The sequence below is a fragment of the Pseudonaja textilis genome, chromosome 3 (assembly GCF_049901715.1).
Source record: "Pseudonaja textilis isolate UNSWEBS1 chromosome 3, rPseTex1.2, whole genome shotgun sequence".
In the NCBI taxonomy this organism is placed as follows: Eukaryota; Metazoa; Chordata; class Lepidosauria; order Squamata; family Elapidae; genus Pseudonaja; species Pseudonaja textilis.
Window position 1 is genome coordinate 178,396,077 of NC_141992.1, and position 23,172 is coordinate 178,419,248.

At 37.1% G+C, this 23,172-nt stretch overlaps 1 long non-coding RNA gene across 1 annotated transcript; it reads right to left on the bottom strand.

The window, feature by feature from the left end:
• Nucleotides 1–725: 725 nt before the first annotated feature.
• Nucleotides 726–4,023, bottom strand: LOC148126437 (uncharacterized). Its single transcript, XR_015742629.1, has 3 exons — nucleotides 3,956–4,023; nucleotides 2,968–3,051; nucleotides 726–1,347 (listed from the first exon to the last, which is right to left on the bottom strand). It is a non-coding gene; the product is annotated as an uncharacterized LOC148126437 (long non-coding RNA).
• Between the last annotated feature and the right edge of the window lie 19,149 nt (nucleotides 4,024–23,172).

The window sequence follows — 23,172 nt, forward strand, 5'->3', positions numbered from 1 at the left end:
CTGGTAGAATCCCACCCCTGGACATAGGAATCTTTTGGAAAGGCATGGAAACAAATGATGGTAGGTGTGTTATAGTGGCCTGATACAAATGACTTGGCTTATATACTTGTGGCAGTTGTCTTGATGCAAATACTAAATTCGATTCTTTGACTATCTGGAGATCTATCTTTGTCATTATTTACACATCTCATTATTTAGGTGGTCATTGTGAATAGTTATGGATTCCCCTAGAAAAGGGGTAGACACTTGGATGCTTGCCAGGCATTTTGGATTACAATTCTCACAATTTCTTTGTGCCCCCAAAGATTTGGGCACCAGGCACAGATTCTGTGGAGAGAAATTTTTCCATGGACCGGAGGGAGATTTTTTTTGTATGTGTATATTGCCTGCATCCCACAAATGGGGCTTTGCTTGTTTGCACGGCATGTTTTCTGGCATGCTGTGGACTGATGTTGGTCCAGGATCAGGAGTTGGGGACTCGTTCGACATTGAAAAGACACAAGACCCAGAACATCTGGAGGGCCACAAGTTGCTTATATCCATGTAAAACATTTAAATGCATTTCAATCCACAATCCTGTAATACTATATACCACACTTAGAAAACCTTTTGTTTCCAATTTAGGTGACAGCAGAAGGTAAAAGACAGCATTAAAAACTGATTTATTTATAACTCCAGACAATTTATCCAACCAAAGCCTTAATCTTTGACAACAAATCGTCTCCTAAAATGAAAGGGTCTTAATGATAGGAGGTGCGCAGTCAAAATGACCAGAATTTTATCTCTGTGTCCCCTGTTAATGTAGCCATTACAGCATAATGCTTCACTTTGTGAATCATGGTTTACCTGAAGAATTGAAATCTGATAAAAATGGGCCCAGGTCTGTATCTCAAATAATGAGGAACCTTTGCCAGTGCGATAATATTTGACATGTTTTTATCTGCTCTCTGCCATCAGAGTAAGTGCAAATGGGAAACCAAATGTGTTTAGAACTTTTAAAACTGCCATGAAAACTGTGAAGGCAGATATCCTATCTGTAAATCAGAAAATAGCTTCCTTCCTGCTATCTTATCAAGCAGCACTGCATAGTTCTACAAAATGTATGCCCACTGAACTAATGGGAAGAGAGTTCCTGGCCTAGGAATAAGGACACCCATTTTTTAGTAACTCAGGGAGCAATGCTCGAACCACACAGCTCACAACCATCTGGGGATATCTGTGGAAGAAAGGAAGATGTAGGTGACGTCATATAGAATACACAATTGCAAAATGTAGGACAGCTTTCTCCAACCTGGAACCTCCACAGATGCATCAAACCTTCCGTTATTTCAGCCAGATCATGGAAGCCTGTAATAAATGAGGGATGATGAATTGTCTAGATATAACTATAGTGGGTACATATTACAGCCAGATGCTGGGCTTGCTAATGTTGTTAATATTGGTAGAACAAATAGATACTACATGTTTTCTGAATTGATCAAATGAGATGTGAAGAGCAATCTTAAGTGCATTAACTCAGCAATTAAGACTCACTAAAGATATTTCCCACTTAAGCTAAGCATTGAATTTGTTTCTGGGTAGGCATGCATAGACTTAGATTTTAAAGTTGCAATTACTTAGAAGTATGCCCTGTTGTCTAAAAGTCAGCTTAGCTTAACATATGAAAGAAAGTGACATACAAACACCATGTTCACCTATAGTATATAAAGAGGCAACATTTCTTGATTCAAAAGTTAAAGTTGATTAAAAAAAAGTTTTATTTTTACTTAAGAATCATGAAGCTCATGATACTTAAGAATTAAGATTCTTAATAATTAAGAATCATGAGGCTGAACACATGGCTGTGGTGATTCCTTTGAGAAAGTATATGATGGATGAGTCAGCCACAAGTGTGGTGAAGTCTGCTGAGGAGGAGGAAAGAGGAGAATAGAATGGAATAGAAGAATGGAATAGAATAGAATAGAATTCTTTATTGGCCAAGTGTGGCCGGACACACACATGGAATTTGTCTTGGGGCAAATGCTCGTAGTATACATAAAAGAAAAGATACATTTGTCTAGAGTCAAGAATCATAAGGTACAACACTTAATAATAGTCATAGGGTACATTAAGCAATTAAATCATACTAGGAAACAGTCAATATAAATCGTAAGGATACAAGCAACAAAGTTACAGTCATACAGTCATACAGATGAGAAAATTAATAGTAATGCAGACTTTGTAAATAGTTGGATGAGCAAGAAGAAGCAGAAGAATCTCTATCTGATGCCTCCCTTGTTGTTATGATGGTCTCTCAAAGTAAATTATTCTGAGTTTGGTGAGACTTATTCCCAGGTAAGTAAATACCCGCAAACAATCTTGGAGGCGAATTCTGCTTTGATGTTAATATTCTTCCAGTGTTCTTCCATTCTAGAAGACTGAGCTTTAGTTTTCAAGATTTCAGCCCCTGGAGTGAAATAGAAGTCTATCTCATCCTCTAGTTAGTTAGTCTCCAAAACCTAGGTTTAGGAGCATTTCCTAGATCTAAGCAATTTGTTTTTCTAGATCCAGGTTTCCCCAATTTGGGTGTCTTCCAGATATGTACACTTCTGATAACAGAATTGTCCACCCATGACTGAGAATTCTAGAAGGCCAAAGATCTAAGACCATCCAGATTAGGAAAAGTTCCTGTAGGACATGAATTGATTGATTTCTGCTGCCTTTTCTTCTCAAAACAGAGATCCCAGGATCCTGGAATGTTTTCAAATAAACTAGCTTGCATACTCAGTGAATACCCTGCGGACTACCACTGTTGGCATGCTGATTGTGGTTAGCAGACCATACTGCTCCCACTTGAAATTGTCACTGGAAACATTAGAATGGAAAAAGTATGGCCAACAGATGGCCAATCTAGATGTCATTATTATAGTTATTGTTAATTACTTAATTTGTATACTGTTATTCATTAAAAAGAAACAACTATGATACCTAGAATCTGCTATCTGAGATAAGCAGGCCACCTTCTGCCTAATGGAAGGGCTGGTCCTGTGTTTCATGAATTGAAATGGAACACTGTAGGGGAAAAAAGACATATTGAAATGGAATATTAAATTTTGGAAATGAACATTAAATCTTGTGTAGCCACTAGATGGAGGTCTTGAGTCATTCATAGCTAGTGTTCATTTTCTCCCCCTTCCCTAGATCTCATTTATCTTTAGCAAAATTCATGGAATGCAACTTTATTCTTGAAGTATTTGAATTTTTACCTGGTTGTGCTGGTTAAAAAGTGTAACATCATGGATCTAATATATAATTTTTAAACATACTGTATGTGTCAAATAAAGGTTTTATTACGTTGCACAACTACGTTCCACAGTAACAGGAAGTTACAAATATTTTTTGTCTAATCACTTTGTTTAATTTCCAGAAATTTCTTCCCTCCACTCTTGTTTCTAAGGAAGCTCAGGATTTTTTTTTTTGAGGAAGTTTTATTTTCTAACAGGTTACTGGAAGAAGAAAAAACACACCAGTTATTTGCTTCCTGAGGCTAGGAATTGCTTTTATTTCTGATGTATTTGCCTGTATCTTTTTGCCCTGTTCCAATATTTTGGATCATACCCTTTTCTTCAAGGCCAATTTTACTTGAAGCTTATTTGCCTTGATGTAGCTTGGGTGTTAGCTGGGGCAAAGTTTCTTGGCTTGATGTAGTTTGGAGCTGATCAGCTGGAACAAAAGCACCAGCACAGAAATAGCATCTATGGTGCACCCGAGCTTTGCTTTCAATGTACTGCAAATTCCGTGGGGTTAAAATATACGTCCTTCCTTAGTTGCTGGGGAGGGAGATAGGCTCTTTATGATTTATTGGATCGTGGTTAGCAAAACAGACTGCAGTATCTGGATAGTGGGTCTTTGTAAGAGCCCAAGATCTCTGTGAACTCAATTCCTTATGTAGAAATGGAATACTTTAAATAAATACCTCTGCAATCCACATGTGGAATTAAGGACAGGCATCCTGGTTTTGCTCTGCTTGATAGCTTAGTTCCTTCAGCACTGTTGCAAGAAAAAGAAACGAGATGGGTGTAAGGCAAAAATTAGGGGAAATGCAAGATGTAGTTAGGCTGATTGAATCTGATAGCTTTCTATTTAATGGGAGTGCGCCACTCTTCTTTTATATGGGAAGCGTTACAAAAATGAAATTCTGAATTTTCCTCTTAGTCCTCTTTCTCCTTCTGCTCCTTGAAAATGACATCGCTTTTAAGACGTTCTACTATCTGTCACACAATGCAGCTTTGAACAGGATATCAAGGGTTCTTTAACTTCTTCCTAAAATTAACCTTGTTGTTGTTTTCCTCAAGGGTGTAAAGTGCACAAAAGTCCTTTCATTCTGGATTATTTCTATCTTCTGTACAGAAGTGAGGCAATAAAGGACTGAATTATTCTTAAAAGCACAAGCTGACTGCAGATCATTTTGGGACCGTAAAGAGGAATATGGAGCCAATTTTGATACATTAAACCCAGGAGTCTGTTCATTTGCAGCCTCCTTGTGTGAAGGCATTTTTCCAAGAGAATAAGGCATACGGTGGAAGAACCAGCTCACCGCTGTGTTATACTCACCTGCTCTTCTGAAGCAATCAATAGATTGGGGAAAGGGAGGAGAATTTATTTCAATAAACAATTGTTTTCACAGTCTGAACAAATGGTTTTATGGACTGCTACATGGAGCTCAGGCGGTCTGCTATGGTGAATGTCTCTGTCAATAGAGAACTAGATGATAATCTATTAGTTACAAGATGCATGAAAAATGTCATTAAGTAAGTCTTTACTGGTGTTGACATGGTGATCATTTGCATAACTGATTAATCAAAACAGCACTTTTTGGTCACAGAAATTATTGTTAATATGCTCTAAAGTCACATCATTTTTATACTGATGAAAATATGCAGTTTTATGTTTAGAACTTTCCAAGATTTAGGTTCTCTGACTTTATAAACCCTAAAAAGCAATTGGTTCTTAACAAATACCTGGGGAACAATCAGTACATGTTTTTGCAGAAGTTTGGGCTTGAATTGTATTTATCTCACTATTTTTGACAGAGGTGAATCTTGCAATGTAATCTGGACTGGATTTGGAGCAATTATTATTGGATTATAGCTCATTCAGTATTGTCCATAAAGCTCAGGTTGGGTACTAGCCTTATTCTTTAAAAAACATCCCAATAGGTATTTGATTCCAATAATTCAAAGCCAATGCAATTACTATTTTTTAAAAAATGCTTGGGGAAATGCCTTAATTAGCAAATTTATAAATCCTTCAGAATAAATCCTTGAATAACTGCTGTTGAGAAATTCTGACTTTATGTCTTTGTGACCTAAATTTGACATTGTTCATAGAGTTTTGATTATCATCTTACATATTTTGGAGTTTTTCCATGTCGCTTCTATGGCTGCTGGGTCCCAAAATGTATTTTAAGATTGGTAGTATTGGCTTCTGTTCAGCTTTTTGATTCTTGGGGATTAGGCTTATTAGAATGTGTAGAATCTATCTGGAAAGGAGAAGGACAGAAGGTTTTGTAAAAATACGTTGCAGAATGGGTCAAATAACAGAATCAATATATCAATTCTAATGCAAATAAAGAATTATAAGAGGTCTCAAACGGAACAAAGTTTGTCATGAAAGAACTTGATGGCCATAAAGAGAAAAGTTATATAGAGAATAGTAAGTTAGTTGTAAATGCATAATGCAAAGGGGCCATAAATATAGAAAAGTAATATATGGGTTAAAAGTAATTAAAATTAGTCTACTATAGGGAGACATACATTACTGTATATTGAATGAGTAGGAAATTCTGAACAAAATAGTTTTTGGGACTTGTTCATTACAAAATCTGCATTATGCACCAGTGGTGGGATTCAAATATTTTACTACTAGTTCTGTGGGCGTGGCTTGATGGGCGTGGCAGGGAAAGGATAATATAAAATCCCCATTCCTTTCCCACTCCTGGGGGAAGGTTATTACAAAATCCCATTCCCTCCCCACCCCACTAACCTGCATTCCAGCTCTGTTCTCCTATGCAGGTCAACAAAAGAAGACCTAGCTGATCAGCTAGGACTCTGGAGGCAGAGAATAGATGGGGGCAGGGGCCAGTCAGAGGTGGTATTTGCCAGTTCTCTGAACTACTCAAAATTTCTGCTACTGGTTCTCCAGAACTGGTCAGAACCTGCTGAATACCACCTCTGTTATACACATTAAAATTAAGAAATGTTTAACCTTTTATAGAATTCAGTGGCCTCAACCTTACCGGCTTTAATAGAATTTACAGCTGTTTATTAAAAACATCTAAATTGTAAACTCAGCATCCTTTATAATATTAAAATACAGATGCAAAATTATTAATTCATCCAAATATAAGACCATATTTCTTTACTGGTGGAATTCAAATGAAATACATCAGGATTGCTAAATGCCATCTTAAATATTAAAATAAGATATTTGAGGGAAAAAGACTTCATCCAAACAATATAGAAACCTTTTCCTTCATGATCCAAAGTAAAAATATTAAATTAAACTTTAAAGGTAGCTTTATACAGGTATTAATTTAGTTAATTGGTTAATTTTAAGCCTGCATATACATCATAGCTTTGTTAATATTTATTCCACTGTGCCTGGGTGAATATTTTATCCAAATTAAGGATTTATTTCAGCATAGTGAATTAGAAGCAACATTAATTAGAATATTCTTGAAAAATATGACTAATCTTGTTAGTAAGTCTTAGTGAATTCATGATGATGCAGTTGGTTGTGGAGTTTTTTTGATTTAAAAAAATGGTTCCTAGATGTGATTTCTAGATTCAGCTGATGTGATGGAATATAGTATGTTGGATTTCCAGGAGGAAGGGAGTGCATTCCAGAGGAATAACAAGCAGCTCAGTTTAGTGTGTGAGAAAGAAGGTGAAGACAGCTCCTCCCTAACAGTTCTCAGAGTATGTGCTTGAGGTAGATAGAAGGTGTTCTGTTTATAAGTGTGCAAAGAAACCTGCTTGGAAAAATCACCAAGTTGCTTTCTTGCTTTGGAGCCTAACAGCTATCCAGGGTTTTTGTTATTGTTTTGATTTGGAATGATTATGGATGTTGAAAATTTCTGCAGATAAGTGAAATGGACAGAAAATGTAAATTAGAGGAATCTTTGAGTGAGATGCTGTTTCTGTTACGGTCTGCGATGAAAAGAAGAAACTGGGTGAAAAAGAAATGGGCAGCTGGTGCAAAGTGCTGATTATGAGAAGAAGAAAAAAGCAACAACATGAACTCTGTGAATCCTACCAATATCTGTTCTTAAGAAGATGTTGTTCAAGAGTGTAAACCAGTTTCGGGAATAGACAAATAACATTTGTAGAGCCTTCTTGGTAGTGGCATCAGGTAGCAGTTGCCATTATAGCATAGGCAACTGAGAAAGAGAGGGAGAGAGAGAGGGAGGGAGGGAGGGGGAAAGAGGAAGAAGGAGAAGGTGAGAGACAGTGGTGGGTGTTGTGGCTTCGGGCTTGGATTCAGCTCCTGTGACTGATATGAGTTCAAGTGAGGAGGTCATGGCAGAAAAATATGAGCCGGCCTGGCTTAGTGATTGGACTGATAACCAGGATGAGGAGATGGATGTGACAAAGGACGACAGACCTGATGTATTAGAATTGTCAGGACCTTTGACCTCCTCTGGTTCCTTATCTGATCAACAGCCGGGAATGGCTGACGGGGAAGTTTTGAGAGAGTCTTCTAGTGGAGATGAGAACTTGGAAAATTTGTGGTTAAATGTAAAAAATAGAAGACGGTTGAGAAGGCAAAATCAGCTGGAGCGAATGAGGAGAGCGAGTCAGTAAATTAGCACGTTGCCTCAATGAGTATAAAAGGATACAGCTGGGCTGGTACATTTTGCCAGGAACAAAATGACTATTTGAGTGAGGACGTTACAGCAAGAAGCTCTGAGACTGGAGATTTATTGCCAGGACTGGTTTGCCGGACAGAGTAAAGATTTATGCTGTGGTTTCTGCCAGCCGTTATCTTGTAAGACTTATTTCCGTTTGATTTAATTGTGAAACGGCTGCTTTCTGTTTTGTTCATTTGAATTTTGAAGGGGAGTCATAACAGGTGGGATTCAAATATTTTTACCACTGGTTTGGTGGGTGTGGCTTGGTGGGCATGTTTTGAGCAAGTGCACACACTTTGTGTGTGTGCACGTGCCAAACATGCACTTTGCTCAGGCGCAGAGGCATTTTGCAGGTGCAGAGGCATTCTAACTCACCTCCTGCAAGCCTGCATGATCCCGGTCACTTCAGCAGCTACCGCGCAGCACTCTTCTGTGCCACACAAAGCAGCTGCACTTCAAATTCAGAGGATAAAGGTGAGTATAAGAGCCCAGGTGGATGGGTGGGTCCAACAACAGAGTGGTGGAGAGAACAGATTTGGTCTCCGCTGCTCATTGCTGCTACCGGCTCTGCAGAACCAGGCCGAACTGGTAGAATACCACCACTGGGACAATGGCATAAAATGGCTAACATGCATGTGAGTGATCCAAAGGTGCTTTTTCAAAAGGCAACCAGACTTTTTTCATTTTGCTTGAAGATGTTTCACTGCTCATGAAGAAACTAAAGAAACTTCTTGGAAGAGAAGTAAAATGTCTTCAAGCAAACCAAAGAAAGTCCAGTTGCCTTTTGAAAAAGCACCTCTGGGACAACCATGGCCTGGATGATTGACAGTCTCCATAGACATGTAAATGGGTAGTCGAGACAAGGGAGCAGAAGCAGAAACAGTGGGACAGAGATACAGCTAGAACATTAGGAACCAATGGTGAAAATGAAAGTGAGTTTAGTTGGACTGGAGAGGTCCAATAACTGACAAGTGATCATAACTTGAGGATCTCCTATATATAAAATATTTTATATTGCTTTGTTCCCAACTAAACTGTTCCAGTCCTACTGAATTTATTTTATTTTTTCACACTTTCATTCTTCCAAAATGTTCTAGGAATTCTGAGGCTGCTGCAGATTTTGTTATACTGCTTTTATTCACGGTGGCTGAAGCTTTCATGCTGCCACATTTTCAAATAATGTTTTTTGTTTTTGTTTTAAGTAGCTTATGATGCTATTGAATAGCATATAATACTGATAATAAAATAACAGCTAATAAATACAGGAATAGAAATATTAAAATCTTGAGTGAACCAGTGGGAACAGAACAGAATGCCTGCAAAGAAAAAAATGTTTATTCAATGCAGCTACTTTCACAGAAAATTGGTGGTGTGTGTTGCAATGTGTGTGTGTGTGTGTGTGTGTGTGTGTGTGTGTATATATTTGCTCCCAGTTTCTTTCTTGTCATAGTTAAATGCTGCCATAAATCTTTTTTCCTCTAATAAAATAAATTATTTCTTTGCTGAATGAGGTTTGAAGCTGATGTATTTTAATCTGTCTGGCATAGAAATGAAATTTCCATGTTATTGAGGTCTTCTGCTTAATAAATGTTTAAAAGGAGAGAAAAAAAGAAAGGTACAAAGGTAAGGCTATATTCTTTATATGGGCTGTTTTTAAAAGCATTCTATTCCCCCTTGACAATAAAGTGTTTAAATTTATGTGTATACATATTGGAGAATATGTTACAATGGCTCCATAAAAATAACGATTTAGACACATTGATCTAGACTCATTTCTCTCTTTTTTCTGCCAGTGATCTATCTACTTACAAAGGGGATTTCTATTTAATATTTTTACAAGTGAATGTTTGGCTTTCAGAATCTACCTGCCCTAATTTATCAGGCTTTCAGGCATTTTATCTATTCTGTTTGCTGAGATTTGTGTTTATATTTGTTTTTATCTAATAAAGAAGAGAGCACTGTCTATTCAAAAGGAGCTTAAATAAGGTTCATTTTTGCAAATCAGTGTTACTCCAAATAGCTGCTAAATTAGATAATAGTATAATGGCTAAAAATGCCAAAATTGCATATAAGAAACCCTTTTATTAGTTGTACAACTAAAGTAGAGAAATGTCATTTTCACAAACACACATTTGTCTTCCAATAGTGAGAACCAAATTACTATTAAAGCAATGTAGAAAAATGGGTGGTGATAGTGGCAAGGAAATGAACTCAAATTATATATAGTTAACTATTGATCATCAAAGACAATCTGAATGTGAGAAATGTACTAAACTACATTTGTTCTACTTCTGAATAAGCATGCTTAGGACTGCATTGCCAAACTGTGTCCATATTTTCCAAGTTAAGGTATTCAGAACTAAGATTGGGGCTTACTTCTGAACAGTTGGAAAATGGATAAAAATAGTTGGGAAATATTCAAAGAATATTTCTTTTAAATATCTTGCTTTGAAAGGCTGGGTATTTTTGCACCTTTCAGCCAGTGAAACTCAGATGAGTTATTACAGATCTCAATTTTTAACAATGAGCAAGTGTGATTGACGGACGAGAGTCTGCTTCACTATATCACAAGCCAAGTTGGTTGTGCTACTCTAGGATATTATTAATAAACTGGGGAAATTAAATCTGCCCAAACTTTAGTTGAATGGATTAATTCCAAGCTCTGAATTAAGCATACAACCCGAATTAAGTTGCAAAAACTACTGAGAAATAAAAAGGTCTTTCTTAATGTGTATCCCCAAAGAGCAATATTCCAGAATATTTGGTCAAAACTAAAGCATAAAAGTCTTGTTCTTGTGCAACTTAACTCCTTAATAATGAAAGCAATGATTTTCCTTCTTTGTTTCTCATTTTCCAGTAAGCAGTGTGATCTTCTGATCTAAAATGTCCCATCCCAAGTCATCTCAAGTCATTTAATCTCTCAAACTCTTATTTACATTCCATGTTTCCATTAAAATTCTATCATTGCATTCAAAGTTACAAATTTGGTCATTTAAAACTGTAGTTCAAATTTTCTTTTCATGCGTGGCAACATCAACAACTAGACTTAATCTAGACATGTCTTCCCCAGTAGAATGCTAAATACCATTCAGCCTGAGGAGTTCATCATCTGGCACCATCTCAACAATCATTTTATATTTTCTACCCATGTGGTTTCTTTTTAAAATGCCAAAATGGGTTATGTGCCTTCGTCCATACAATAGGAATTGATGGCTTTGCCATTGTCACTAAAGTGACCATCTGCTCCAGCATCTTCCTACTGTGTATCACTGCTTTCCTGTTTAGGTGTCTGACTGATTTTAGCTGGGCAGCTGGGAATAGGTCTTGGATGACTGCTAGGAAAATATGGCCCCAATTCTGTTAGCCTTTTATCATGCTCAGAAAACCTTTGGTGCTGAATGTGGTAAAGGCTCTACTTCTTGGCTTTATTGTATGTCAGCTGCTAGGTATATTTATTTTGGATTATTTTTATTGGAAATGAAGGTAAATATATGTGTTGCAGGATTCAATCTGAGCACACACACACACAAATATATACATATACATATACATATACATATACATATACATACATACATACATATGTATATGTATATGTATATGTATATGTGTGTGTGTGTGTGTGTGTGTGTGTGTGTGTGTTTGTGTGTGTATATATATATATTTGTTTTCTGAGGTTCTCGCGGGTATTTGTATGTGGATCTTTGGTTGTTTGGGTTTTCTCCCGCGTAAGATTCGAAGTATCTAGGCAATGTTTCGATGAAGTCTCATTCATCATCTTCAGGCTTCTGTCTCCGGCTCTGTGCTTCTCAGAGTGATGTGAGATTGCAGCTGCTTCTTCCTTTTAACTGCTAGTGGGGTGGGACTTGATTGGGTGGGGGCTTGGCTGTGTTCTGATTGGGTGGGAGGGTGTTCTCATTGGTAGGGGTTTGGCTGTGTTCTGATTGGTTGGGGGTTGGCCGTGTTCTGATTGGTTGGAGGCGTGTTCTGTTCAGGTGGGGGCTTGGTTGTGCTCAGGTTAGTCTTAGTTGCTGGGGATTTGAGTTGGTGAGCTGTGATCTTGCTGTTTGGCTTCGAGTTCGTGGTCGTGCTGCATCTTCATAGTGGGTGTCGGTTTGCTTCATGTATGGCTCGGAGGGGTTTGAAGTGGGTAGTGATGCAGATGCAGTGCAGCTTCTGGTCCATGGTCGTGTCTCATCTTCTGAGTGGGTGTGAGTCTGTTTTCTACATGGAAGTGTGGTGGTGGCATCTTGTGTGGCTCTCATGGGTGTGGGTCTGGTGTCCTTCTTCATGTTAGGTACTCGTCTGTTCATGAGGGCGGGTTTCCAAATGGCTGGAAGGTGGGAGGTGTCATCTCGTTTGTTCATGCTGTATGGGTGTTTTTCTATCTCTATGGCTTCTCTGATTATTCTGCTGTTGAAGTGTTCAGTTTTGGCAATAGTTCTGGTATTTTTAAAATCAATTTCATGTCCTGTGGCTTTGAGGTGTTGGACCAGGGAAGAGGTCATTTCTTCTTTTTTGATTGAGTTCTTATGTTCTTCAATGCGTGTACTTATTCTTCTGTTAGTTTGTCCAATGTATGTGGTAGGGCAGGCAGTGCAGGGGATTTTGTATACTCCTTGGTTTTCTAATTCGATTTTTTCTTTGGAGTTTCTTAGGATGGTGGATATTTTTCTGTTTGTGCAGAATGCTGTTTTGATGTTGTGTTTTTGGAGGATCTTGCTGATTTTGTCTGTAGTGCCTTATTACCCACCTAATCCAAAAAGAAACCCCAACCAAAATCCAAGACAGAGAACAAGAAAACGGCAAAGCCCTCCTCCCATATATAAAAGGCACTATTTGGTTTGTGATATTTTTGTGGGTATTTGTATGTGGATCTTTGATTATTTGGGTTTTCTCCCACATAAAATTGGAAGTATCTAGGTGATGTTAGAAAAATATCCACATCCTAAGAAACCCTAAAGACAAAATCAAGTTAGAAAACCAAGGTGTATACGAAATCCCTTGTACCGCCTGCCCCACCACGTACATCAGACAAACTAACAGAAGGATAAGTGCACTCATTGAAGAACACAAGAACTCAATCAAAAAAGAAGAACCGACCTCTTCCCTGGTCCAACACCTCAAAGCCACAAGACATGAGATTGACTTTAAAAATACCAGAACTATCGCCAAAACCGAACACTTCAACAACAGAATAATCAGAGAAGCCATCGAGATAGAAAAACGCCCACACAGCATGAATAAATGAGATGATATCTCCCTCCTACCAGCCATTTGGAAACCCACCCTCATTAACAAATGAGTACCTAGCATGAAGAATGACACCAGACCCACACCCACAAGGGCCGCACAAGATGCTACCACCACACTTCCACATAGAAAGCAGACTCACACCCACACAGAAGATGAGACATGACCACAGACCAGAAGCCATACCACAGCTGCATCACTGCCCGCTTCAAACCCCTCTGACCCATACATGAAGTGAACGGACGCCCACCATGAAGATGTGGCATGACCACGAACGTGAAGCCAAACAACAGGATCACAGCTCACCAGCTCAAATCCCCCAGCAACTAAGACACAACTGAGCACAACCAAGCCCCCACCTGAACAGAACACACCCCCAGCCAATCAGAACACAGCCAACCCCCCCAACCAATCAGAACACAGCCAAGCCCCCACCCAATCAAGTCACACCCCCACTAGCAGTTAAAAGGAAGAAGCAGCTGCAAGCTCCAAGAAGCACAAAGCGAAGACACAAGCCTGAAGATGATGAATGAGACTTCATTGAAACTTCGCCAAGTTACTTCCAATTTTACATGGGAGAAAACCCAAATAACCAAAGATCCATAAACATATATACATATATACATATATACATATACATACATACATACATACATACACACACACACACACACACACACACACACACACACACACATATATATATATATATATATATATATATATATATATATATATATATATATATATATAGTATTCAGCTTTGTTCGAATATTTTCCCATGTCATTATAGTTGTGCTTTTAAGTTGTGGCAACGTTTCGGCAGAATCTCATCTGCCATCATCAGAATTCTATATTGTGTTTGTCTGTATTCATCACAGACGAACACAATACAGAAGCCTAATGATGGCAGATGAGATTCTGCCGAAACGTTGCCACAACTTTAAAAGCACAACTATAATGACATGGGAAAATACCCGAACAAAGCTGAATACCATACATGTAAGTACCTGCGAAAACTTAAGAATATACATATATATATATACCATGTACTTGTTCTAGCTTGTTGCCTTAAGCGTGCAATTTGCAAATCTTCGTTCAATTTTCCCTGTCAAATCCAATAACCTCAGAACTGATATATTAATTTTCAAACAACTGCTCCATGTTTTCATAATATTTTTGACTAGCATAAAAATGATTGGTTCCTGCCTCACCACCTTTAACCTTAAGATTAACTCACCCCTCCAATAGTTACTATAAAATCCACTATAAAAAATGGTCTGTCCCGTAACCAAAGCCTCTCATCAACCTCTTATTGTTCACTAAATACTCTGAATTTTCATCACAAACAGTCCAAACATAGTTTTGAGCCTTGCCTTTTCCATATTTCATCATGAACAGACTTGTACTCAAGCTATGTACTAAAAACAAGAAGAACATTTTACTCAAAAACAATTACATTCTTGTTCATTTTTAGTCCAATATGTATTGTCTTAGTCCATTCATATCCACCCATTCACGTTGTCTAACAGAATGATTCTCCCCTGATCCCCAACTGCATACATTCAATATTTTGAAAGTTTTCTACAAAATTTAACCACTAACTCTATGGAATCGTATTACCCTAGAAATCTGGATAGTCTTGATTTCCCTAGCCTTTATTAAAAACCTGGATCTTACCTCAGATAAGGTAAATTGGCAAATTAAATCAGCTTTATTTCTGGATCTGCTTGCTTTTTTCTTTATGATTGAAATGAACAATTTTTAAACTCTGGGCATGTAACACTAATCTAAATATATTTATCAACTTTATTAGTCAAGACTATTTTGATCTATTATAGGTAGTCCTCAACTTATGATTACAACTGGCACCAGAATTTTCAGTTAAGCAAGGGGATTGTTGACATTCTTCAGATTTTAGAACCTTTTTTCTTATGGTTGTTAAGCAGTTGTTACGTGAATCTGTTTTTCCCTCATTTACTTTACTGGGAAGGGCATAAGTGGTGATCACATAATCTTGTGATTGTCGGTTGCATATTGGTTGTCAAATGCCTGAATTTCAGTGTGGGGATGCTGCAGTAGTTATAAGTGCATGGACTGGTCACTTTTTACAGTGCCATTGATCACTAAACAAACAGTCCAGTAAATTGAGGACTATCTGTTTATCTGTTCCCTATTTAAAAAATAAAAAGATGTTGTTTAAATCTTTTTCGATTCTTTGTTTTGCTTGTTGATAATATTGCTTCAAGAGCAAAAGATCTTTGATGGGACATCAGAATACATGTTTGGCTAAGATATAATTTGACCAATTTGTTTATAATTTGTTTAATATTCAGTATAGAACAAGTACCAAAACCAGAAATGCAATGATTGGTCCCATATATGCATCAAGAGGCCCAGTTGTATAAAAATAATATTTACAACAAAAGGAAAAAGAGAGAGAGAATGAAAGAGAATGGATGAATGGATAGATGAATGAGTGAATCAGGAAAAGGTTCATATTATTAATTTTACCATAAAGCCATTTATTTCATCATCAGGCAACAGTACTTTATCTGGTGATTATTTAAGAACATACAATTTTATTTGTAGGTTTTTTTTAAAAAGAAGCTAAGATTGAGCTATTCATGCATGACACCGTAGTTTTTCAAGCTACAGAAGAATTTATCTTCCATTCTTCACAATAGAAAACTTGATTGAATAATTGTTGCAAGGAGACAAGAAAATACGAGTTAATATTGATAGTTCAAAAGCTCAATATTTTTTTAAAGAAGAAACTAAATGAATCTGTGATTGTGACATTGCAGCAATTTGCAATAATCAAAAGCTTTCAGGAAACAGGTCTGGTGTATAAGTAGAAATGAGCAATCAGACTGCCAAAAAGTATGTATCTATAATTTATGTTTTCAGTTTGTCATGCGAGTGCATCCATCCCCTCCAATTTAGTGAAAGGACTTTTGAATCTGATCAGGTTGATTATATCCACGGAAGATGACACTATGTTTTGTGGTGAATAGTTGCCTTTATATTCATCTGGCATGAACAAGGGAGAAGGGAACCTTTCTTAATGAAGAAGAGACCATTCCTAAATTGCTTTCCCATCCTCTCAAGAGCAAGATCATTTTCAGCATTAAAAGTATATCCCATCAAGGTCCTAGGGCAGGGGTGTCAAACTGGTGGCCCACAGGCCAGATGCTTTATGCTCAGGCCATACCCACTCCAGCTCCACAAATGGGAAAAATGTCACGAAACATCATGTGACAGCAACGTGAAACAGCGAATTTGACACTTGTGTCCTAGGGGAAGTTCATTAATGATGCAAATACAACCTTTACCTTCAGCCAAGCCTCTTCCAAATATGGCTCCCAGCATCCATTTTTATTCTGGGTTAGAATACTGGGAACTGCAATTTTAACACATCTGGAAGATGTCACTTTGGATATAACTGGCTGTGAGAATAACCTTGGGAGACAAGAGGAGGAGGAACCATAGCCTAGACAATGGTCAGACGAGATGCCTTAGCCCACAGAAGGAATGGGAACATGGGAAGCAGCTCAGAAGGGGCTTCCTGGAAACTAAAGACAAGGAAGTGGATAAGTGCTTTCAGTTTTGCAAGAATTGGTTGCCATAATCTTGCAAAAAGAGTAGTGTTAATAGTTATGGTTTGAGTTTCTTGCCTGGCCTGAGATTGAGAAACTATATATGTGGTGTATTCAATCCATATGAAACTGACACAGAAAATTCAATTGTGAAGGATTCAACCAGGTGCTACTTATTGGTTTGAGCCAAATAGGTAAGCAGATAAAGTGCTGTTTAACACAGAGTACTAGAATTGTACACAACACATGAAGATTTTTTTCTAAATACGGTATATACTTACTAATAATGACCATTCTTGTTCATTCTTGGATCTTGAATGGTCCAATATTTTTTATATACTGCCTTAGTCAATTCATTCATATCATTCATGTAATCTGACAATAATTATATCAGACATAAATACAACTGAGCTAGTCCAGAAGTATTTTACCAGAAGAATATTACACTCCTCTGTTTGCAACAGAATACCCTATAGCACCAGACCTGAGATTCTAGGCTTAGACAACCTTGAACTACGCCAACTAAGATTGGACTTAAGCATAGTACATAAAATCATATGTTACAATGTCTTACCAGTTAATGAATATTTCAGCTTTAACAACAACAACACAAGAGCACACAACAGATATAAACTAAATGTAAACCACTCCAAACTCGATTGCAGGAAGTACGATTTCAGCAACAGAGTCAATGTCTGGAACTCACTACCTGATTCTGTTGTCACCTGCTCAAACCCCACTTCTTTACCCTCAAACTAACCTCTATTGACCTCACCCCATTCCTAAGAGGTCTGTAAGGAGTATAAGTGCACAATTGTGCCTACCCTCCCTATCCTATTGTCACCAATTATCAGTTCCTATTTCTGGTATTTAAACTTATGTTTATTCTTGTTTCTGTTATATTGTAAGCTTTCGACAAATAAATAAAATAAATAAATAAAATTTTCCCCTGATCCTCAACTGCACACATTCAACATCCTGATATTTTGAGATTATTACTGCTCTTAGCTTTTGGATGCGAGAACTGTCATTTAAAAATGGTACAAGCAATTATTAAAGAAACTATTCTTTGCCTCTTTCTTTCCCCTCTCATTCATATTCTATGAAATATGTAACGATGACTACAATTGTAGTAATAGGTAGCTGGGTTTTTACACTGTCCAGAGCTATAACGTCATTTATTTTGTTTGGCTTAGAATGTTATGAGATCTCCTTCATAGTTGTTGTTGATTAATGGTGTTATGTGTTGGAAGAATGTCACCTATTTAACCAATAAGCTATGTTAAACAAACAATGGCTTAGTGTGATATGTGTATCCAGTTGATCCATGTCCAAAACTTTCTGGCTCAAGTATTCTGGTTATTAAATTGAGTATAAAACAGAATACTCCATGCTAAACACTTGGAAAACCATCAGATCACAGGATTATATTATAAGGATGTAAACATACATGGGAAATCACTGATGTTCCAAATGAACATGGAATTGTTAATTCTTTTATTTGATTAAGTGTTGCCTGCCAAATATATTCAGACTACTTAAATTACACTCAGGTTTCCTCCACAGCAAAGTGCACACAAAGTCACTGAGAGCTTCTCTTATTTTTGTTACGGTGTCAACATTTTCAAAGTTGGTGAAAGCTTGTTCTTCAGTTTTATTAGCCTGTTTGAAAGAAATCTCATTTAACTGGCGTCTCTTACATCTACATTAATTCTTTTAAAACACTGACGTGAGTGTTCTACAGCTATGTAAAGAAACGCATTATCAAAGAATTAAGATATGATTAAACTGACATTTTCTTAAGAAAACGAAAGGAGCAGGAAAAAGCCATTCTAAAAGGACTGAGTGCTACATACTCCAGATATTATCTTCAGTGCTTGCTCAGGGATCTTTAAAGAAGCTTATTACCAAGTACCCTAAGAAGACAAGTGTGGATGTGTACAGATCAGAGAAATGCAAGTTAATGCACCTGCCAGATTTTACTATCATACAAAGCTTGTCAATCAGCACTCAGACCTTGCATTTAAAAATATGTTCCCTCAGATTTTCCCCAGCACTGGATCTTACAATATGATATTGCTCTTTTTGGTGACTGCCTTGTATCAGAGAGATCATAATTACGCTTCTGAGTATGCCTACAATTAGCATGGATTTTCTTAATTAGTGTCTGCTCGCTGGTACAGTCAGTGCTACATTTTTTTGAGTCTGGTGGGCACTTATAGAGTTTGGAAAGCAGATTCTGGACATTTTCATAACATGGTTTATAGTGGCCAGAAAGAAAACTGAAGAAGTTATTCCTTCCTACAATTTCTCCCCCCAGGACATCTTCTATCTCCTGGGACTTCTCTATTACTTAGCTTGTTTTCATGTTTGACTTCCAAATGAAGCACTGCATTGGCATAGTATCTTCTGTATTTTACTTAAGTTTTTCTGAGATGTCTGTGGAACCCATAGATATTCTTAGAAATAAAGATGATGATTCAGGCTGGTGTTTTACTTTGCACAATACAAACTTTCTTAATAAAATAGCACTTTCAAATAATTTTAAAAAGTACAATTAAGTTGCCTAAGGAGGCTATGGACTGCAAGATAGGGGAAATTGGACCAATGGCTACTCCTGGGTGCTGCTGTAGGGACGGAGATTTACAACAACAGTTCCTAGTGAGAGGAAAGCATGCGAAGGTAGAGTTTACATTGTGTGTTTTATGTTAGCAATGTTGATTTTGTTTATATTCTAAAATATTTTTTTTTTCTTGCTTAATTTCATACCAACAACAACAATTTTGCATTCCCATGATTCCCATCCCCACAGAGAGCATCCTACAGTTCTCAAAGCTGGAGATCTGTCTTTACATATATATAAAACCACATTATAATTAGTACCGTGATTTGTTTCAGTTTCTGAAGTTCTAACATAACAAAGAGAAGGCATGTTCTGTAGAGCTATAAAAAGATGCCAATAGGCTGTGAATTCATATATTTTATAAAAATAGATGACCAGCTCACCTTGTCAGTTATCAGGAGAAATTGAATTGCGATTCTTTTCATATGTTGAAAATTTAAGTGAAAAAAGAACACAAGATAAGCTCAGAATCGATTAAAAACTGTCAGGACAGAATAGCAGAGTTGTGGGGGGGGGGGGTCTTCTAGTCCAACCCACTGATCAATGGTATAACGAGATCCTATACCATTCTGGACTTTCTTTGTCTTGATGGGATGGAAACAGGTGATCATAGAAAGAATAACAGAATCACAAAACAGAATCATAGAGTTGGAAGGCACCTCTAATCCAAATCCCAACTCTAGAAGGAGACCCTATACCAGGGTCTCAAACTTGGCAACTTTAAGACTTGTGGACTTAAACTCCCAGAATCCAAGTCTTAAAGTTGCCAAGTAAAGTTGCCAAGTTGGAGACCTCTGCTCTACACCATTTTGGACAAATAGCTGTCCAATCTCTTCTTTAAAACCTCCAGTGATGGAACACCCACAACTTGTGGGCACAACCTACTGATTAATAGTTCTTACTGTCAGGAAATTTCTCCTTATTTCTAGGTTGGTTCTTTCTTTGATTATATAATCCATTGATTCTTGTTCTGCTTTTAGGTGCTTTGAAGAATAGATTACGCCCCTTAGGATGGCCATACATTTCTTGGAGATGAAGCCCAACATGGATAGAAACTTAAATTGTGGTTATTTTTCAATATTGGGAACAACATTTGAAAGGAAAATCAGTAGAGATATTGGCATTGGTCCAGAGACTACTGAGGCTACTTGCATTCCCAAAATAATGAGTGCTATAATCCACCCAAAGACATTAATACAAAAAACTGTCAATAAATAAAAATACAGATAGTCTGTATCTGTACAGACACAATGATGAGATGAAATGATGAGATGAAAATATAACATTGTGACAAGTTCTTGCCTTTATGAGTGTAATAGGCCTTGAAAGTAAAGTAAAGGTAAAGTAAGGTCATAAGCACAGTCATGGTCTCACTTAGTGCCTGTTTCGCTGAACAATTGAGTTACTGTTCTCATTTGTGGATGCTAAATAAGGATTAACTGTAAAACTAAAAACAAAAGATCAAGGGCCAGGCTTATTTTAATACAAAGGCAGGGGAAACCATTATAATGTACCTGTGCTTAACAAATCCTCATTCCATATTTTGATACAGTTATAAAAATGTCCTGCAATTAGCAGAAGCATCTGATGTTAAAAGGAGTACATGCAGGTTCATATTGTAGAAAATAAAGCCAGTTTGGTGCTATAAACCAGGCTATAAAGTATGGTGTAGGCACTGGCCTATAAATTGTGAGTTCTAATTCTGTCTTAGAATGAAAACTGACTGGGTGATTTTTGGTCAGTCCCTTTCTCTCAGCCCAACTCACCTCATAGAGCTGTTGTTGTGGGGAAAATAGGAAGAGGAATTAGGTATGTCCACCACCTTGAGTTATTTACAGAAATAATAAAGGGAAGATATTTTTAAATAAGTAAGAAAATAAATAAGTAAATATATAAATAATATTGTCCAAGGTAGAATATATTGCAAATTTGGAATAAGTAACAACAGGTCAATGAAGCGCAGTTAAGAGGTCTCTTTGCCAATTTATCTGGAAACATAAATGTGAATTCCCTATTTGCCACACTTATCTTCCATAAATGTGTTCCAGGTGCATCAGAGTCTGCCTCATTTCTGATCTCCTTGTTTTGAATAATGTTTACTGCAGTGGGCAGGAGAAAGTATATGAGGGTTTTACTCTGAATTTGGGGTTGTCTGTAACCAGGATGCTCCACAATCTCCCTGTCTTTGGCAGCCAAGTGGAGAATGCATTACATGGCGTGTAATTTCAGACATCTGGGACAGCTCCAGTTGTGAAAAACAACCAGTTTTTAGACCACATCAACAAAATTGGTCAGGCTGGTTTCCCTGATGTCTCAATCTGATATCCAGTAGGTGATTCCTTCTCTTCCTTGTATCTCTAAGCCAGCACAGCTTCATCTGTGCCTTTCCCCATGTCACACTGCTTGTAAATATGTAAAGGGAAGGACAATAAAACAACTGCTGGGAGATTGTGTGAAGGCAAAGGATGTAGCATGGCAACCTTGCTAAAGCGAAGCAGATGTGCAATTAGTCAGTGCCTGGGAAGGAAATGGCAGCTCCATGTGTGCCAGCTGGAATTCCAGCATGAAAATAAATTGGGAAACAATTTTCTTTTTTAAAAACATAAAAGAATGGAGATGTCTCTGTGTCAATTCAAAGGGCTGGCTTGCCACTTCACTTTTTAAAATTGTGGTATATACTATTGACAGAAAAATCCAAATAATTGTCCCCCCCACCCAATGTCATAGGGAAAAATATCTATCATCTATGTGAGTACCAATTAATACTGTCATGTACTGATCGGTACGAAATATATTAACTAAGTTAGTATATTTGCAGAAAAATATGTCTACATTTTTGCAGTTCTTTGTATTAAAATAATTAGAATTACTACAACAAATTTGAATGGCTCTATTAAGACTAAGAAATAAAAACAACACAGATCTGTACATGAATTAGAGATTTCTCAGTTTTAAAAATAATTCGTTTTAAACACATATCTGGATCATCCAATTTCAAATTAAAAAAGAAAAGAAAAGAAAAAAAAAAGTACAAATTCACCAAAATTCAGCAGTCAGATCTATTATGTAAAGACTCATACTTTACTTAATAAAATGTCAAGATTCTTGTTAGTTGAAATCTATTTTAATTCTCCTTAGAAATATAACAACATTGATTCATCACATCTTCATCCAAAATGCTTTAGCACTGATGATATTGAGAAAGAATATGGCTTTTATTCAAATTTTATTTTTCCCAAGTCTGGCTTTTCCTTTATATAAATGGAAAAAACCCCAAAGCACAGTATTTCAGGTGTTTTAGCATTTGGACTGTCTAATGGCAGGAATTAGCTGGTTCTTAATCATTCCAGTAGTTCACTGTGTTTTGTTTTTTATTCTCTAGGACCTCTAAACCACTGCTCTAAGATAAAGAGAACATTGCAGCCACAATTTTCCTTTAATATCTGCTGCCCAAATACTTACAGCTTGCAATTTAGATATCAATTAGTTTGGATAAAATTTGTGCTAATCAGATGTCTAGTGAAGAACATGAGACCCTGTGATTATAAGAAACCAGCAGGGAAATCTGCATGGGTTAAGAAGGGCATGAAATAAAAGTGAAGATTTCAGCCACCCTCTTGCTGTTTTTTTTTTTTACATACTCCTTACTATGGATATCCTGGAAACCAATAATTTTTCTCCATATTTTTCATAGGGTATGAGGAGCCAGAACATAATTTTGCCATAAATGAACTGTGACTTAGCAACCTTTTATTATTCTACAGTCATTGTATGCAGTATTGCAGGCTACTTCTGCTGACTGCTGA